The sequence below is a fragment of the Caretta caretta genome, chromosome 2 (assembly GCF_965140235.1).
Source record: "Caretta caretta isolate rCarCar2 chromosome 2, rCarCar1.hap1, whole genome shotgun sequence".
NCBI classification, from domain to species: Eukaryota; Metazoa; Chordata; order Testudines; family Cheloniidae; genus Caretta; species Caretta caretta.
The window spans coordinates 221106125-221123182 of NC_134207.1; the positions used below are offsets into that span (position 1 = coordinate 221106125).

General features: G+C 41.3%; 1 long non-coding RNA gene across 1 annotated transcript; it reads right to left on the reverse strand.

The window, feature by feature from the left end:
* Positions 1–2290: 2290 nt before the first annotated feature.
* LOC142070872 (uncharacterized) lies at positions 2291–12468 on the reverse strand. Its single transcript, XR_012666789.1, has 3 exons — positions 12375–12468; positions 8476–8562; positions 2291–2751 (listed from the first exon to the last, which is right to left on the reverse strand). It is a non-coding gene; the product is annotated as an uncharacterized LOC142070872 (long non-coding RNA).
* Positions 12469–17058: the final 4590 nt, after the last annotated feature.

The window sequence follows — 17058 nt, forward strand, 5'->3', positions numbered from 1 at the left end:
AAATATCACGAACAGACAAACTGATGGCTTGAGAGTTCTATACGACAAGTGCAAATTGCCCTTGGTGACTCAGCTGAATCATAAGATACATTCAGTGTGAAGGGAATAACAAACATGGTGAGCTGGGATGAGGATATATTTTGCTTATATCAAAAGTTCAGGCCACAGCACTAAACCTTAGCACAATTCTGGGAAGGGAAAAGTTATTGAAGTTATCACCTTTTGACAGCACAAGTCACACTTGCAAGGACCCATTTGTCCCATTAAGTGAATGAAAGCTCAGACCCGTGAGCCTTAGATGAACCTTTAGCGTACTTACCAGGCTTCAGCAAACCAGTCAGTTCTTATAGCTTATATGTACAGTACACAGACATGTCTGTTATTCCAAGAGCATTAGGCAAGCTTCAATAGGGGGAAAGAAAAAACAACACTGCACTTCACCACATCACTATATCTGAAAAGGTTGGTGGCATACAAAGGGGTGAGAACAAATAACTCCTTTAGTGCCCTAAGCTTTTTTTTCCCTCCTCATCCCCAAATAACCAAATAACCAAAACTATAATTAAGCCAAAAGCATCCTCAGAAACAGCAGTTGCAGCTTCATTTTATTCAAAAGTGTTTTGAGAACTAGGTCTGAAAGGGTCAGATTAGATTCAGTGAAGTAAACAAGTGCTTTGGAAAAGTTTATGTTTTCTTTTTCTTAAATGAAACACTTCCTAGAAAATGGTTTGCCTTTGAGATAAACTAGTCTTCCCTCTTCAGTTATTTACCTACATATTAACTGGGTGTACTGCTATATAAAGACAAGAATCAAAGTTACATTTAATGGCTAGATCCAGCTATATAACAGTAAGTATAACAAAAATTAAGGGCTTGGATTGTTCCCAGATTTGTAAGATATATAGGGGCCAGACAGCACTTAAAAAGGTTCCTTCCCTCACCATCTTCTTTCCTTGGACACTTGCTACCCAAAGGAAGCAGGAAGGGGGCAGGCCATAACAGCACCTCCATGTCTACAGCAGTCGGCAGGCTTTTGACCCTTTTGAAAAGCTAACGGAATTCCCACCATTGCACATTGCACCATTCCACCATTGCACATTGCAACCGATAGGCAGTCTGGATAGTTTATTCTAAGTACCTCTACTTAACCTCTGAAGCAACATCCTGCACATGTTGCTGAACTGTCACTCCCAGAAACACCAACTTTGTGGAAGTGTTTTAGTGCCCAGAATATCTGGGTACCTGTAGGTGAAATGGCACATGCAGAAGTGTGGCTCACTCTGGACATGCACCGTTATAATAAAGCCCAGACACAGTACATGCAGTGAGTAGGTACGTTCTTTGCTTAGCAACCCTAAAGCCTACTCATGGCATGGAGTGCTTGCACAGAGGTGTGCAAAGTCATCAGCTCAGCTGTGTACAGTCACATGGAGAAATGAGACTTTTTAAAAATGCTTTTCATGAAAATCTGTACAATTGTTTAAGGGTGAAGTTTCATGGCTTCGATCTGCAGAGTTATCTGCTGGGAAAATGGCAATATTTTTTTCAGGAAGCCATCCAGATAAATCTTTAATGCTTAACTTGAAAAATACCTGTACAACAAGCCCTGACATTCTCAAACCCAGAGGGTTAGTACTCTGTCTACCTAAAAGATTATATAATGAGAGAAGGCACTCCAACGCTCTGTGGATGCAACCCTATCCACTCTATACATCTTGAACAAATCCATACTTAGTCTCCTGTATCAATTTCTTCACTCATACTCGGCAGAACCTCTGAACTCACCTGCCTATCCCCCACCACATTTCTTGTCACATCTCTAAAAGGTGTCTTTGAATCTACATTACACCTCCCTTCATTTGTCCTTGCTTTTCATATAAACTTTAATAAATGGAAATACCTCAATATGCTTCAACATATTTTTTGCCATTCTCACAACACTTTGGATGAGATCCAGCAGCCCTTATGAATGCTAGTAGCTCCAGTAACCCTTATTTATGTGAGTAGCTTCAGTGACCCTATTAAATCAGTGGAACTATTCACGTGAGTGTAACCCTTCTGCCAGGTGGAGCCAGCAGCAACCAGGGACGGATTCAATATCTAGGGGTTCCTTTCCATTGATACAACACAGAACCAGCTTGAGCTCCCACCCAATAAACAGGGAAATTTACACACCACCTGTGGGCGCCTCTGAGAGGCAATACTTCCCAACTCCCAAGCACAGAGTCTGAGTGTAGAAGATAAACTTTTAATAAAAGGAGGAAAGTAACTGGGTGTTAATTTGGGAAAACACTGCAAACAGGGTTCATAAACAAACCATGAGTAAAAGACCCACTCCCAAGTAGGATGGGCAGTGTCCTTTTCCGCTCAGGTTCTTAAGTCCAGCAACCCAAAAGTCCCTTTCACATGCCCGACCCTTCTCTGAACCCCACTCACAGTTGCTGTCCTTGATCAATGCAGACCCAGAGTTCAGAGGTGCATCTGAAGAGTTCACCTCCCCCCCACAGTGGGGTAAAGAGGTACTTTACTCACTTCACTGCTCAGGCACTCGCTCGCTACCCATCTCTGCCAGCCACCCTGCTGGCCGCTGACCGGCCACTCCTGCCAGCTGCCTGTTCGCTGCTTCCACCAGCCACCTGCTCGCCACACCAGCCGCCCGGCTGGCCACTCATTGCACCTTTCTGCCGCACCAGCCACTTGTTCACCAGCTGACTCAGTCGCCTTCTGCTGATCACTTTGACACTGCTGTATCTGATGAATATATAAACAGAGCAGGAGCAAACTGTATGTACATAGACACACCCAAAGTCTCTTCCCCTGCTGGTAGCTGTCAGGGAAGCATTCATTCAGACCCTGCTTACATGAGTTAAAACCACAGGTATGACCCTAACACTGACGGGAACTACAGGTATTTTGTCACAATCAGGTCTCAGCCATTCTTGAACCGCTCTGCATCTTGTAACGACGAGTGTGGTATTACAAAATTTCAATGTTATGCACAAAAGCAACCTCTCAAACAAACTCTATGTGGGACTTTGAAAAGTGGGATATTGATGTATTCTGAAATACTATAGTCAGTGCTCTCTAAAAAACCTTTAGTTTAACTCTTTTTCCTTCTCTAAGCTAGTGTATTTTAGAGGTGCTGGATGACTTGGGCTTAACATTTATCATTAAGAAATGGATTCCAGTAACTATTCTAGTGAGCAAACAAATCATTTTGAGAAAACGGAAATCAACAAGTCCTCCCTCATTCACAGACTGGCTGAGTTAGCTCTCTACTGATGCATTAACGGGCGAAAATGCCTCAGAAATGTTTGGAAAAAATACAAGGACGTCTGGTCACACGTGATACTATTGCATACCTTTGCAATTTAGTATATATTAGTCCCCAGACTATGTTTGCACTTATTTTGTTGTTTTAATAATCAATGCCCTGCATGACCTTTACGGGTTCAGGTTTTGTTAGTTTTGCTTTCAGGTTTTGCAAAAAATGAACATTGAACTGTGTTATTTATACACTATTTCCATCTTGTATATGTATTTATGTATGTTTTGTTCTATTATGTTCTTATATTTCATATAAAAACAATAAAAATGTTTAAAACAAAGAAAAACAAAGCAGGATATTTTCCCAAGTTTTTGATAGATTCATTTAAACACATTAGGCCATATCCAAAGAGCCACTGAAGGTGCCCTTCCAGCAGCTAATCTGGGTGATTTACCACAATGGATGGCTTCTCCAGTAGGAGAATAAGGGATGTGGGAAGCTGAATTAGTTTGCAGCCAGGGCTTAATAGGAGGCCCATTGGCAGAGGTTGCTGGAGGGCTCTACTGAATCATTGCATCACCCAGCCTGGCCACAACCCCTTCCCAGTTAGCATCATCCTCTTTTTTGGACCGAACTCCCGCCCAGGGCAGACTGTGGTTACTTTCTGCTGCAGCTGCAAACTCTTCCTAGGTGGGCTTTCTACAGGGTGGGCTTTGTGCCTCAGGTCCATCAGCGTAAACCAAATAAAATCTGGCCTTTGATGTAACTCCAGTGGAGTTACACATGAGGTGAATTTGGTCCATTTCATTTTATATGCTAAAATATGCTTTCAAAGAAACCACTTAGTAACAAGCTAAAATTTTGCTATTTCACCAGTCAAAACAGGACTCTTCGCCTGTTGAAAGCCAGTAAATGGAGTCGTTAGCTTTCTTAACAGCACTTGGAGGTTTCAGTTCATTTTGTTAAGGTCAACATATCAAAAGATAATCAAAGAGAGGGCTCACCTTTGCCAGGAGTTGTATGTTTCAAATAGAGTTTCCCAATTGACCGTACCTTAAAGTCATTACAGATAAAACCACAGACTTGTTTCTGTGTTTTACAGCATTTCCATAACAAGCTGAAAAATGCTGAACAATGAAGGTCATTTTATGAAATAAAAGATTTATTTCTAAGGCCCTGAGTGCTAATTTCTGAACTGCAGAAGCGGAAATTCACTGTGGTAAATCATCAACTAATATGCAAAAATAAGTACAGTAAAAGCTGTTATCTGGCTCTATACCAGACGGAAAGCTCTATAAACTGGCATTTCTAATCTTCATAGAAAGTCCGGTTTATAGTCCGGTTGGTGCGGGGCCAGCAGGCTTCCAACCTGGCTCCTCATAGCTACTCGGTAGTGGCGACATGTCCCTGCTGCTCCTAGGTGGAGGAATGGCCATGAGGGGTTCGGAATGTGGGAGGAGGTGTGGGGCTGGGGTATGGGAGGGGGTGCAGGCTCTAGGAGAGAGTTTGGGTGCGGGAGGATGGCTCAGGGTAGGGAGTTGGGATGCAAGCGGGGACTCGGGGTGCTGGATCCAGGGGCACTCACCCCAGGCGGCTCCGTGCAAGTGGCAACCTCTCCCTGCTCTTCTTAGGTGGAGGCACAGCGAGATGGTTCTGCATACTGCCTCTGCCCGCAGGTACCACCCCTGCAACTCCCATTGGCCGGAAACCACAGAGGCATCCTCCATGAACTTATCTAGTTCTTTTTTGAACCCAGTTATATTTTTGGTCATCACAACATCCTAGGGCAATGAGTTGCACAGATTTATTGTGCATTGTATGAAAAAGTAATTCCTCTTGTTTGTATTCAACCCTCTGTCTATTGATTTCATTGGGTGACCCCTGTTTCTGTATTATGAGTAGGACTGTCAAGCGGTTAAAAAAATTAATCGTGTGGTTAAAAAAATTAATCATGATTAATCACACTGTTAATAATAGAATACCATTTATTTAAATAGTTTTGGATATTGTCTACATTTTCATATATATTGATTTTACTTACAACACAGAATACAAAGTGTACAGTGCTCACTTTATATTTATTTTTGATTACAAATATTTGCACTGTAAAAAACAAAAGTAATCATATTTTTCAATTCACCTAAGTACTGTAGTTTAATCTCTTTGTTATAAAAGTGCAATTTACAAATGTAGAATTTTTGTGTTACATAACTGCACTCAAAAAACAAAACAATGTAAAACTTTACAGCCTACAAGTCCACTCAGTCCTACTTCTTGTTCAGCCAATTGCTCAGACAAACAAGTTTGTTAACATTTGCAGGAGATAATGCTGCCCACTTATTTACAATGTCATCTGAAAGTGAGAACAGGCATTCGCATGGCATTTTTGTAGCCAACATTGCAAGGTATTTACATGCCAGATATGCTAAATATTCATATGCCCCTTCACGCTTCCATCACCATTCCAGAGGACATGCTTCCATGCAGATGATGCTCATCAAAAAAATAATTAAGTATGTGACTGAAGTCCTTGGAGGAGAATTCTATGTCTCCTGTTCTGTTTTACCCACATTCTGCCATATATTTCATGTTATAGCAGTCTCCGATGATGACCCCGCACATGTTCGCTTTAAGAACACTTTCACAGCAGATTTGACAACACGCAAAGAAGGTACCAATGTGAGATTTCTAAAAATAGCTACAGCATTCAACCCAAGGTTTAAGAATCTGAAGTGCCATCCAAAATCTGGGAGGGACGAGGTGTGGAGCATGCTTTCAGAAGTCTTAAAATAGCAACACTTCAATGCGGAAACTACAGAACCTGAACCACCAAAAAAGAAAATCAATCTTCTGCTGGTGGCATCTGACTCAGATGATGAGTATGCACATGTATCAGTCTGCACTGCTTTGCATGGTTATCAAGCAGAGCCCATTATCAGCATGGATGTATGTCCTCTGGAATGGTGGTTGAAGCATGAAGGGACATATGAATCTTTAGTGCATCTAGCACAAATATCTTGCAACACCTACTACAACAGTGCCATGCGAACACCTGTTCTCACTTTCAGGTGATATTGTAAACAAGAAGCGGGCAGCATTATCTCCTGCAAATGTTAAGAAACTTATTTGTCTGAGCAATTGGCTGAACAAGAAGTAGGACTGAGTGGACTTCCAGGCTGTAAAGTTTTACGTTTTTTTTAGTGCAGTTATGTAACAAAAAATCTACATTTGTAAGTTGCACTTTTATGATAAAGAGATTCCACTACAGTACTTATATTAGGTGAAATGAAAATACTGTTTCTTTTGTTTTTTTAGAGTGCAAATATTTGTAATCTAAAATAAATATAAAGTGAGCACTGTACACTTTGTATTCTGTGTTGTAACTGAAATCAATATATTTGAAAATGTAGAAAAACATCCAAAAATATTTAATAAATTTCAATTGGTATTCTATTGCTTAACAGGGCAATTAAAACTGTGATTGATCACAATTAATTTTTTTAAGTTAATCACATGAATTAACTGCGATTAATCAACAGCCCTAATTATGAGATAGTAAATAACACTTCTCTATTCACTTTTTCCACACCATTCATGATTCTATAGACCTCTATCATATCCCTCCTTAATCATCTCTTTTCTTTAAGATGAACAGTCCTAATCTTTTTAGTCTCTCCCCATATGTAAGTTGTTCCACATCCTCGATCATCTTTATTGCTCTTCTCATTTCCCTATAACATTTTTAAGATGGAGCATCCAGAACTGGACACATTATTCAAGGTGTCAGCACACCATGGGTTTATATAAGGGCATTATATCTTCTGTCTCATTATGTATCCCTTTCCTAATAGTTCCTAACATTATTAGCCTTTTTGACCAATGCTGAAATTTTCAGAGAACTATGCATGATGTCTCCAAAAATCTCTTCCTTGAGTGGTAGCAGCTAATTTAGAACCCATCATTATACGTGAAGTTAGGATTATTTTCTTTCTAATGTGTATTTCTTTGCACTTATCAATGTTGAATTTTGTCTGTCATTTTGTTGTCCAGTCACCCAGTTTTGTGAAATCACTTTGTAATTCTTCACAGTTAGCTGCCTTGAGTATTTCTGTATTATCTGCAAACTTTGCCACCTAACTGTTCACTCCCTTTTCCAGATTATTAATGAATATATTGAACAGTATAGGTCCTGGAGGGACTCAGTTATTTACACCTCTCCATTGTGAAAACTTACCATTTATTCCTACCTTTGTTTATTCCTATCTTGTAATCAGTCACTGATCTATCAGATGACCTTCCTTTTTATCCCATGGCTACTTAGTTTCCTTAAGTGGGACCTTTGGTGAGAGACCTTGTCAAAGACTTTCTGAAAATCAAATAACACTTTATCGACTGGATCACCCTTATCCACAAACTTGTTGACAGCCTCAGAGAATTCTAATAGACTGATGAGGCATGACTTTCTTTTACAAAAGGCATGCTGACTATTCCCCTATAAATCATATTCATATGTGTGTATGATCATTCTGTTCTTTACTATGGTTTCTGCCAATTTGCTCAGTACTGAAGTTAGGCTTACCGGCCTGTAATTGCCAGGATAACGTCTGGAGATCTTGTTAAAAAATCAGTGTTACATTGGCTACCTTCCACTCATCTGGTACAGAAGCTTGTTTCAGTGATAGGTTACATAACCCCAGTTAGTAGTTCTTCAATTTCATATTTGAGTTCCTTCAGAACTCTTGGGTGAATACCATCTGGTCTGGGTGACTTATTCATAGATACTAAAGTCAGAAGGGACCGTTATGATCATCTAGTCCGACCTCCTGCACAACGCAGGCCACAGAATCTCACCCACCCACTCCTGCGAAAAACCTCTCACCTATGTCTGAGCTATTGAAGTCCTCAAATCATGGTTTAAAGACTTCAAGGAGCAGAGAATCCTCCAGCAAGTGACCCGTGCCCCATGCTACAGAGGAAGGTGAAAAACCTCCAGGGCCTCTTCCAATCTGCCCTGGAGGAAAATTCCTTCCCGACCCCAAATATGGTGATCAGCTAAACCCTGAGCATATGGGCAAGATTCACCAGCCAGATACCCAGGAAAGAATTTTCTGAATTCTATATATATGTAGAATTACTGTTTAATTTAGCAGTTTGTTCAGAAACTTCTTCTTTTGACACATCATGGGACGGTATTTCAGATTTGTCACCTGAAAAGAATAGCTCTGATGGGGTATCTCCTCCACATCCTCTGCATTTCAATGGGCTTGTTGAAATGCCTGACATTCACCAGCAACCTGTAATATTGAAGGCAAGGAAATCAAACTGTAATCCTCAGTCGCTTAGAAGCTGAATTATAGGTTCTCCAATACCGGTTTCAGTGCACACCTGCATACTGGAACAGTGCACACCTACATATGGCTTTTCACATGACAGTGGTGGTGGTGACAGAAACACTCAAATAAAATTAAGTTCCACTGAGGATGAAAAAAACAAACCATGCCCTTTTAGTTGTATACAATAGCCATATTCAGTCCCAATTACAAAGGCTTGAAACTGCACATCTATTAATACCTAAGTCCTGACCCAAAGCCCACTGAAGTCAATGAGATCTTTTCCATCAACTCCAGCAGTTTTTGGATCGAGCCCATGATACCTTCTTTTAACTACTGTAGATGGATACAGAGGTGACACATGGGTGGTGGTGGGGGGGAATGCTGAGTCATGTGCTTGGCTTGTACTGAGCATGCTCAGTAACACTCAGTAACACTGCTGAAGCTGGCTGCCCTCACTCTGCACCCCCACTCTGGATGGATACATTTAATTGTAGAAATATTTTCACTTTCCAACCCAGGAAAACCTTTATATGAAAACACCTAAGCAACACTATAGTGGAACTTCAATTTGAAAATGCTCAAATAATTGACAATACGGATGATTAAAAACGTTTTGATTTTTTTCCACAAAAAATATAAGACACTTCCTAACTTTTGTTTGAAATTTTTTGCAGAACTTTTTGGACTTTAAATTCAATGAAAAAGAGGTTACTTGCCATACGGTCTCTGGAGTTGGAGATGCATTTGTCCCCACAGATCTCACTGTAGGTGTGTGTAACCCATATGTGCAAGCCTGGAATCTTTTAACCAGCAGCATCCATTGGGGCTCCACAAAGGCCTTTAGCCACCCCAACCCGGCACTCAGTTCCTTCGTTCACACAGACATCCAGGTATAAAGGGGCTCCTTCTCCCCAAATCCTTGGGGAAGGAGGATGGGTTGTGGGATGTGTGTGGACAAAGGCATCTTGAACTCCAGTTACTATAAGGTAAGTATCCTGTCTCTCTTCTTGGAGCATTTTTCCAGATGGATCCAACTGTAGGTGATTGACTAACAGTTACCTCGCAAGGAGGTGAGTGATGGAAGTCCTGTCTAAATAACGGTAAGAAATCCCTGCCAAATAGGGCATCTGATCTAGAATGGAGTAGTGATTGGTAAATGTCTAAGCAGAACTCAAAGTGGCTGCCCTACAAATCTCAGAAACTGGGATTTGCCTAAAACAAGGTACAGATGTTGCCTGAGTCCTAGAAGAGTATGCCTTAACTTGAGAGGGACAGAGTGGTTTGTTCAATACATTAGAGACCTTAATAGAATCTGAAACCTACTTCAAGAGCCTGTCCCTTGGATTTTTCACCAGCTATGATAAGCTTGGGAGACTTTTCTGATATGTTTTGGCCTAGAAAGGTAAAAGCGCAGGGCTCTAAGAACTTCAAGTCTATGAAGTTGAATCTCCATCGGAGAGCCTTGAGACTTGGGAGCAGAAAAAAACCCTCAAACATATGAATTAGTTTAAATTAAAATCCAAAAACTTAAAAATTTCAGGTGCAGCCTGCAAGTGACTCTGTCCTTACGAAATACAGCTATGGAGGGCCCACCATCAAAGCCTGTATCTCACTCTTCAAGTTGAAATGATAGCCACTAAAAATGCTGTTTCGATAGAGGATATAATTAACAGGATGACAGGTTCAAAAGGATGGACCATGAAGGACAGAAGCATTGCAGTCAACTCACTGGTAGGAAAGGCTCTAACAGCTGGAAATATATGAGTCATACTTTTGAAATCTGGATACAATGGAGTGGGGAATAAACAAATGACCCTTCACTTACAGATGATGCACCAGAGATAGCAACCAAATGCACTCTAATAGAACTGATTGCATGTGTCACAGACAATAAGTAGTCCAAGAAAAATTGAGATAGAAGGCTCTAAGGGTTGAAGTGCTTCCATTTAGTTTTATGTGTCAGTCCTTTAGAGGCATTTCTGCTCTGAATCCAAACTTCTTGACCTGCTGCCGTACAGCTTCTGTCAACAAAGATTAATCAGCTGATCTCCACATTCTCAGATGTAGAAATATTGAGTTTGGATGAAGTACTAGATCTTGGTTCTGTGAAATGTTGTCTGGAAGGTTTGAAGTGGAAAAGGTGGGCAGATTGATAAATGAATAAGAACCAAAACTGATGTGACCAGGCTGGAGCTATTGTTATTACCCAGACCTTATCCTGACTAACCTTCCTGACAATGCTAGGAGTTAGTGGAATAAGGGCAGGGGGAGAAGACATATGGCAGCTTTTTCCCCCATGAATCAGAAACATATCCATTAGAGTGTCTGGATTCACTCCTCCCTAGGACCAAAATATGGAACACCTCTTGCTAATATTGGTAGCAAATAGGTCTACAGAGGGAACCCCAGCCCCACATCTCTGGAATACTTGACCTAGAACCAAGTTATTTACTTCCCTTCCCAAGTTATTTACAGCCCTTCCTGCTAAGGCAATTCACCAAATTGTTCCCTGCCCTAGCAAATGAAGGGTTACCAGGTTGATTTGACAAAGAATGCACCATTCTCAGCTGGGGTGACTGGCCATGGTTATCAGGGCTGGTAGGCTTCATGCTCTGCAGCAGGGAGTCTGGCAGTTTTGGGGTCCCTGGCCTGGGACAATCCGCATGGCAGGCTGCCCTGGAGCTGTGGATCCCAGAACCCATGATTGCAAGCAGCCTGTTAGGAAACCAGCCATTTTCTGATGAACGAGTATTTTCCAGTGAAACTAAGTACCACTGGAAAATTTCCAACCACCTCTATTTATAGCTACACAAACAGTAACACTGACGAATTAACTGTCCTAAAACTATCTAATTCAGGTCAGATTACAGGGGTGTGAACAGCAGCACACACTGAAGTACTGTGCTGTGATTTCCCTGTGTGGACACAGCAGGAGCAAACTAAAAGGTTCTTGTTTGAAGAGGACTATGCCTGCAGCGTCCACATCATGGCAGTTACAATGCAGCACTTTGGTGCACACTGCTATTTCAATCCCCGTAATCTGGACTTTGGGACAGTATAGAAGAGCCCTAAAAAAACTACAGGGAAGCAGCTGGATACTGTAGCTCTGTCTCACTGCCGCAGGCAGTGAGAAGGATCTGAGTGGCAGTTGGGGCTGCTACATCCTTTGTGCCTTCAGGAAAGGGGGGCATGCAGAGTTCATGCATAGCCCCAGCAGTGGGCACTGCTGGCTAAAAGACTCCAAGTTCACACATCTGGGATGCACACACCTACAGTTGGATTCATGTGGACAAATGCTCAAAGAGACAAATAATTTTTGAGTTTCACACTGAAACATATTCATTCCCTGACCCTTTCCTCATTTTTTTCCACCTGAAAGGAGAGAAAGGGGAAAAAAGCGAAAGGAAGCCTGGAGAAAAAACATTCACAAATATTTTAGTCAAAAAGCCATTTTTAATCAAAAAATGTTTAAATGAAAAAAACGTTGACCATTTCTAATTGATGCTGTTTTCAATCTAGTACTGCACCCATTATTTCTTTTGCAATATTTAATAGCTCCTTCATATAATGTACATAAAAACAAAGCTTTTTTAGAAGCTTGCTCCAGAAGCCAACACTATGAATCTAGCACTGTGGCATGAAAAGACAGTAAATATTTAACAGAGCTCAGCCCTTCAAGTATATTACCCCTGGAAGGGTCCACAAAACAGCCCCCTGACCACAACAGATATTACAGTTACTTTTCAGCATTACGACATTTAGACTTTACTTACCTGCCAAATTTGTATTTTGGGCACATTGAGTGGGAGAGTTTGTCACATCTCTGAGGGATCTGTCATTTCAACACTCTTTAGATGAGAACCTTGATCTGTTATTCTGCCTCTGACAGCCTCAGTAAATGTGCAGCTAAATACCATTTCTTGTAGATCAAGGGAATTACTCAGATTTATACATAATTCTATTGTCTATGGTTTAATAATCATGAGAGGGGGGTCTTAGAAAGCAACTTGTTTACAAAGGAAAAACAAGAAAGGTTTGAAGTAAATAAATAATTGTTTTCTAAACAGATAAATATAAGTATATGCAAGTAAAAACATTGTTTTTGATGTAAATTCCCTGAATTATTTTATCCAAGATGTAAAGAACTCACATTCTAATGTTTTAGCTTTTCTTAGATTTGTATTATTTTACTTTGCAATTATACCGTAAAAGCAATTGAAATGCCTCCAAATTATTATACCTAACCATTATATCTGTTTTTATCTGTTGCCTCAACTAGGGAAAAGGTATGTTTTTCTATATAAATTCTGCTAGAACATTCAATTACAGCATATATTTTGAGGTTTTAAGCAATCGCTGCAGGTAGCAATTGCTTGTGAAATTGAATATTATGAATGTGAATTAGAGCCAGCTGATTTGTGCTTCCATTCACAAATGGCATAATGACATACCATGGACTACGTAAATTTAAAATAATCAGTGCAAAGATATGATATTGATAATGTACAGAGGTGGCAGATTTTATAATTATGAAAGAGACAAAAGTCAACACAAATTCTGGCTTCCATGGCACAGAACTTAAGACATCTTCCTAACTCAAGCCCTCCCCCTTCCAACACACAATTTTCAAGTCTTTCTCACTGCCCGAAGTAGAAGCATAGTTATCAGTTTTCTCTTAGCAGTTCAAATACTTTTCTGATCGTTCCCTCACTGTCTTGTTTGATCGGTCCTCTACCTTCCATATCCCGCTTCCTGTCAGGGTCTCACAGAACTCGGTCTTTGACACACACACACACCCCTTTCCATCTACACCCTCTTTCTAGATGATCTATATGCTTGCACTCTGTAACATCACACAGCTACGTGATCTGGCTCCAGGCTTGTTACTGCCTCAGTTTCCCCCTCACACACATTGGTTCTCTCAGCCCTCGGCATGGTCAGGTCACTGAGGTGATTTGGCCCTCTCTCTAAGGCAGAAGTCCAATCCCTTCCAAGGTACAAACAAGCACAAAACCAAAAGAGTCTTCAGCCCCACTCTTAGGCTGGGCACAGCCCTCACTTCCCAAAAGTTCTGTCCTATTCAGCCATACATTTGGCCCTGCTTCTGGGCTCTTATCAGCGTCTCACTTCTCCCCTTATTATAACGGGTCATTGCTTCACTTTGGGAGGTGGCAGTACAGGGGGAACCCACACCCTTCTGTGGATTCCTAGCCCTGGGACCCTAAAGAGTTGTGTTGCTTGCTCCACATAGCCTCAACCTGCCCTGTTTCTCCTTCCTAGGCCCTCCTACCAGGCTTCCCCACTTCCTCCCACTCTTTATAGAGAACTGACACCTAAAGCCCCTCTCTTCTTGGCTCTCCAGCTAGAATCAATTCTTCTCTGCTGTCAGGTTTGCCCTTCTATCTTCCAGCAGGCCCAGCTTTTAGTCACCTGACCCCTCCTCAAATGACTGCTTTTCTCCACCTGGGGAGGTGAGTTGGGTCAGTCACAGGTGCAACTGAGCCCCAGCTCTTAAAGGGCCAGCTCACCCTGTGACCTCTCCACCCTTGACCTTTCACCCTGCATCCAATCCCACATCTCAGCCAGTCTGTCTGACACTTGTTTGCGGATCTCTCGCTGTTAGCTTAAATACAGCAAAACTGAACCCCTCAGTTTACCCCCAAGTCCTCCCTTTTCCTGCCAATAGTAACTATCATCATCATCCTCAGTCACTGGCCTGTAACCTAGGGGCCACTTTTCTGACGGAACCCTCACTAAATCCCCATGCAACCAGGCCATATCAAAATCTTGTTTCTTCTTCTCAGTGTTTCCAAGATCATGCCTTTTCTCTCTATCCACAGTGTTAAAACTCTCATCCAGGTCCTTTCTCTCATCTGGGTGCCTACAACCTTATTCTCTACGGCCTTTCTTGTCCCACCTCACCCAAAAGTTCCATTCTAAACACTCCTGTAAAGATCATCTTCCAAGCCCAATTTCTGATTGTGTCAACAATGCCAGGCTTGATCACTGATTTGGCCTCTTCTCTCCCACGAGGACCTTCAAGCTTCTTTCCATGCCACCCTTTACATATTGAAAATCCTCACTGCACAGCCACTACCCTGTCTTCCTTTTCATTCTTCTTTCACAACCGCTCCTACCATGTTGCCTAGAGTAAATTGCCAACTCATAATAACTAGGCAAGTAGCCATCAGGGGTTATGGTTCTTATTCTATAGTTTATTTATGCATTTTTAAATCACCTACACCACGTTGCTGCTACCATCAACTTCCCTTCATAACACCCTGCCTTTGTTTGTTTACACTCCCTTTCTGCATCTTGATTTATTCTAGATTGTAAACTCTGCCGAGCAGGGATTGTCAGCACCTAGCCCAATGGGTCCCGAATCTGACTGGAACTTCTGGGCACTACTGTAATACAAATAATTATGATAGAAAACATAATGTTTTTTAACAGATAACATTACAGGCTTTGTTTAAAAATGGTACAAGAGCCCAGTGCTATTGATGCAAGAATCCTTGGGAACTGCATCCTGTTCAAAAATAACTGCATCCTTGTTCGCCTCTGATGTGTACTTTTAAATTGATAAGAGCCAAGCCATTCAGTTCATTAACGTTCCCAAAGTTTGGGGGTGCTTAGAAACAGAGTTTTGGTTCAGGCCAGTATCATAATAACAAATAGATGTTCTTGTACAATGCTTAGAAGACTCTAGCTACTTAATGAATAATGATTTGTGTTTAAGCACCAGCCCTGTACAAGGCACAAATATATAATGAATCATGGAATCATAGATTTTAAGGTCAGAAGGGACCATTATGATCATCTAGTCTGACCTCCTGCACAATACAGGCCACAGAATCTCACCCACCAACTCCTGTAACAAACCCCTAACTTATGTCTAAGTTATTGAAGTCCTCAAATTCTGGTTTAAAGACTTCAAGTGCAGAGAATCATCCAGCAAGTGACCCGTGCCCCATGCTGCAGAGAAGACGAAAAACCTCCAGGGCCTCTTCCAATCTGCCCTGGAGGAAAATTCCTTCCCGAACACAAATATGGCGATCAGCTAAACCTGAGCATGTGGGCAAGACTCACCAACCAGATACCCAGGAAAGAATTCTCTGTAGTAACTCAGATCCCACCCCATCTAACATCCCATCACAGGCCATTGACCATATCTACTGCTAATAGTCGAAGATCAATTAATTGCCAAAATTAGGCTATCCCATCATATCATCTCCTCCATAAATTTATCAAGCTTAGTCTTGAAGCCAGATATGTCTTTTGCCCCCACTACTTCCCTTGGAAGGCTGTTCCAGAACTTCACTCCTCTGATGGTTAGAGACTTTAGTTTAATTTCAAATCAAAACTTCCTGATGGCTAGTTTATATTTATTTGTTCTTGTGTCCACATTGGTACTGAGCTTCAATAATTCTTCTCCCTCCGTGGTATTTATCCCTCTGATATATTTTTAGAGAGCAATCATATCTCCTCTCAGCCTTCTTTTAGTTAGGCTAAACAAGCCAAGCTCTTTGAGTCTCCTTTCATAAGACAGGTTTTCCATTCCTCGGATCATCCTAGTAGCCCTTCTCTGTACCTGTTCCAGTTTGAATTCATCCTTCTTAAACATGGGAGACCAGAACTGCACACAGTATTCCAGATGAGGTCTCACCAGTGCCTTGTATAACGGTACTAACACTTCCTTATCTCTACTGGAAATACCTCACCTGATGCCTCCCAAGACCGCATTAGCTTTTTTCACAGCCAGCTCATAGTCATCCTGTGAGCAACCTGTGAGCAACCAATACTCCGAGGTCCTTCTCCTTCTCTGTTACTTCCAACTGACGCGTCCCCAGTTTATAACAAAAATTCTTGTTATTAATCCCTAAATGCATGACCTTGCACTTTTCACTATTAAATTTAATCCTATTACTATTACTCCAGTTTACAAGGTCATCCAGATCTTCCTGTATGATATCCTGTCTTTCTCTGTATTGGCAATACCTCCCAGCTTTGTATCATCCGCAAACTTTACTAGCACATTCCCACTTTTTGTGCCAAGGTCAGTAATAAAAAGATTAAATAAGATTGGTCCCAAAACCGATCCTTGAGGAACTCCACTAGTAACCTCCTTCCAGCCTGACAGTTCACCTTTCAGTGTGACCCGCTGTAGTCTCCCCTTTAACCAGTTCCTTATCCACCTTTCAATTTTCATATTGATCCCCATCTTTTCCAATTTAGCTAATAATTCTCTATGTGGAACCATATCAAATGCCTTACTGAAATCGAGGTAAATTAGATCCACTGTGTTCCCTTTGTCTAAAAAATCTGTTACCTTCTCAAAGAAGGAGATCAGGTTGGTTTGACAGGATCCACCTTTTGTAAACCCATGTTGTATTTTGTCCGAATTACCATTTACCTCAATGTCCTTAACTACTTTATCCTTCAAAATTTTTTCCAAGA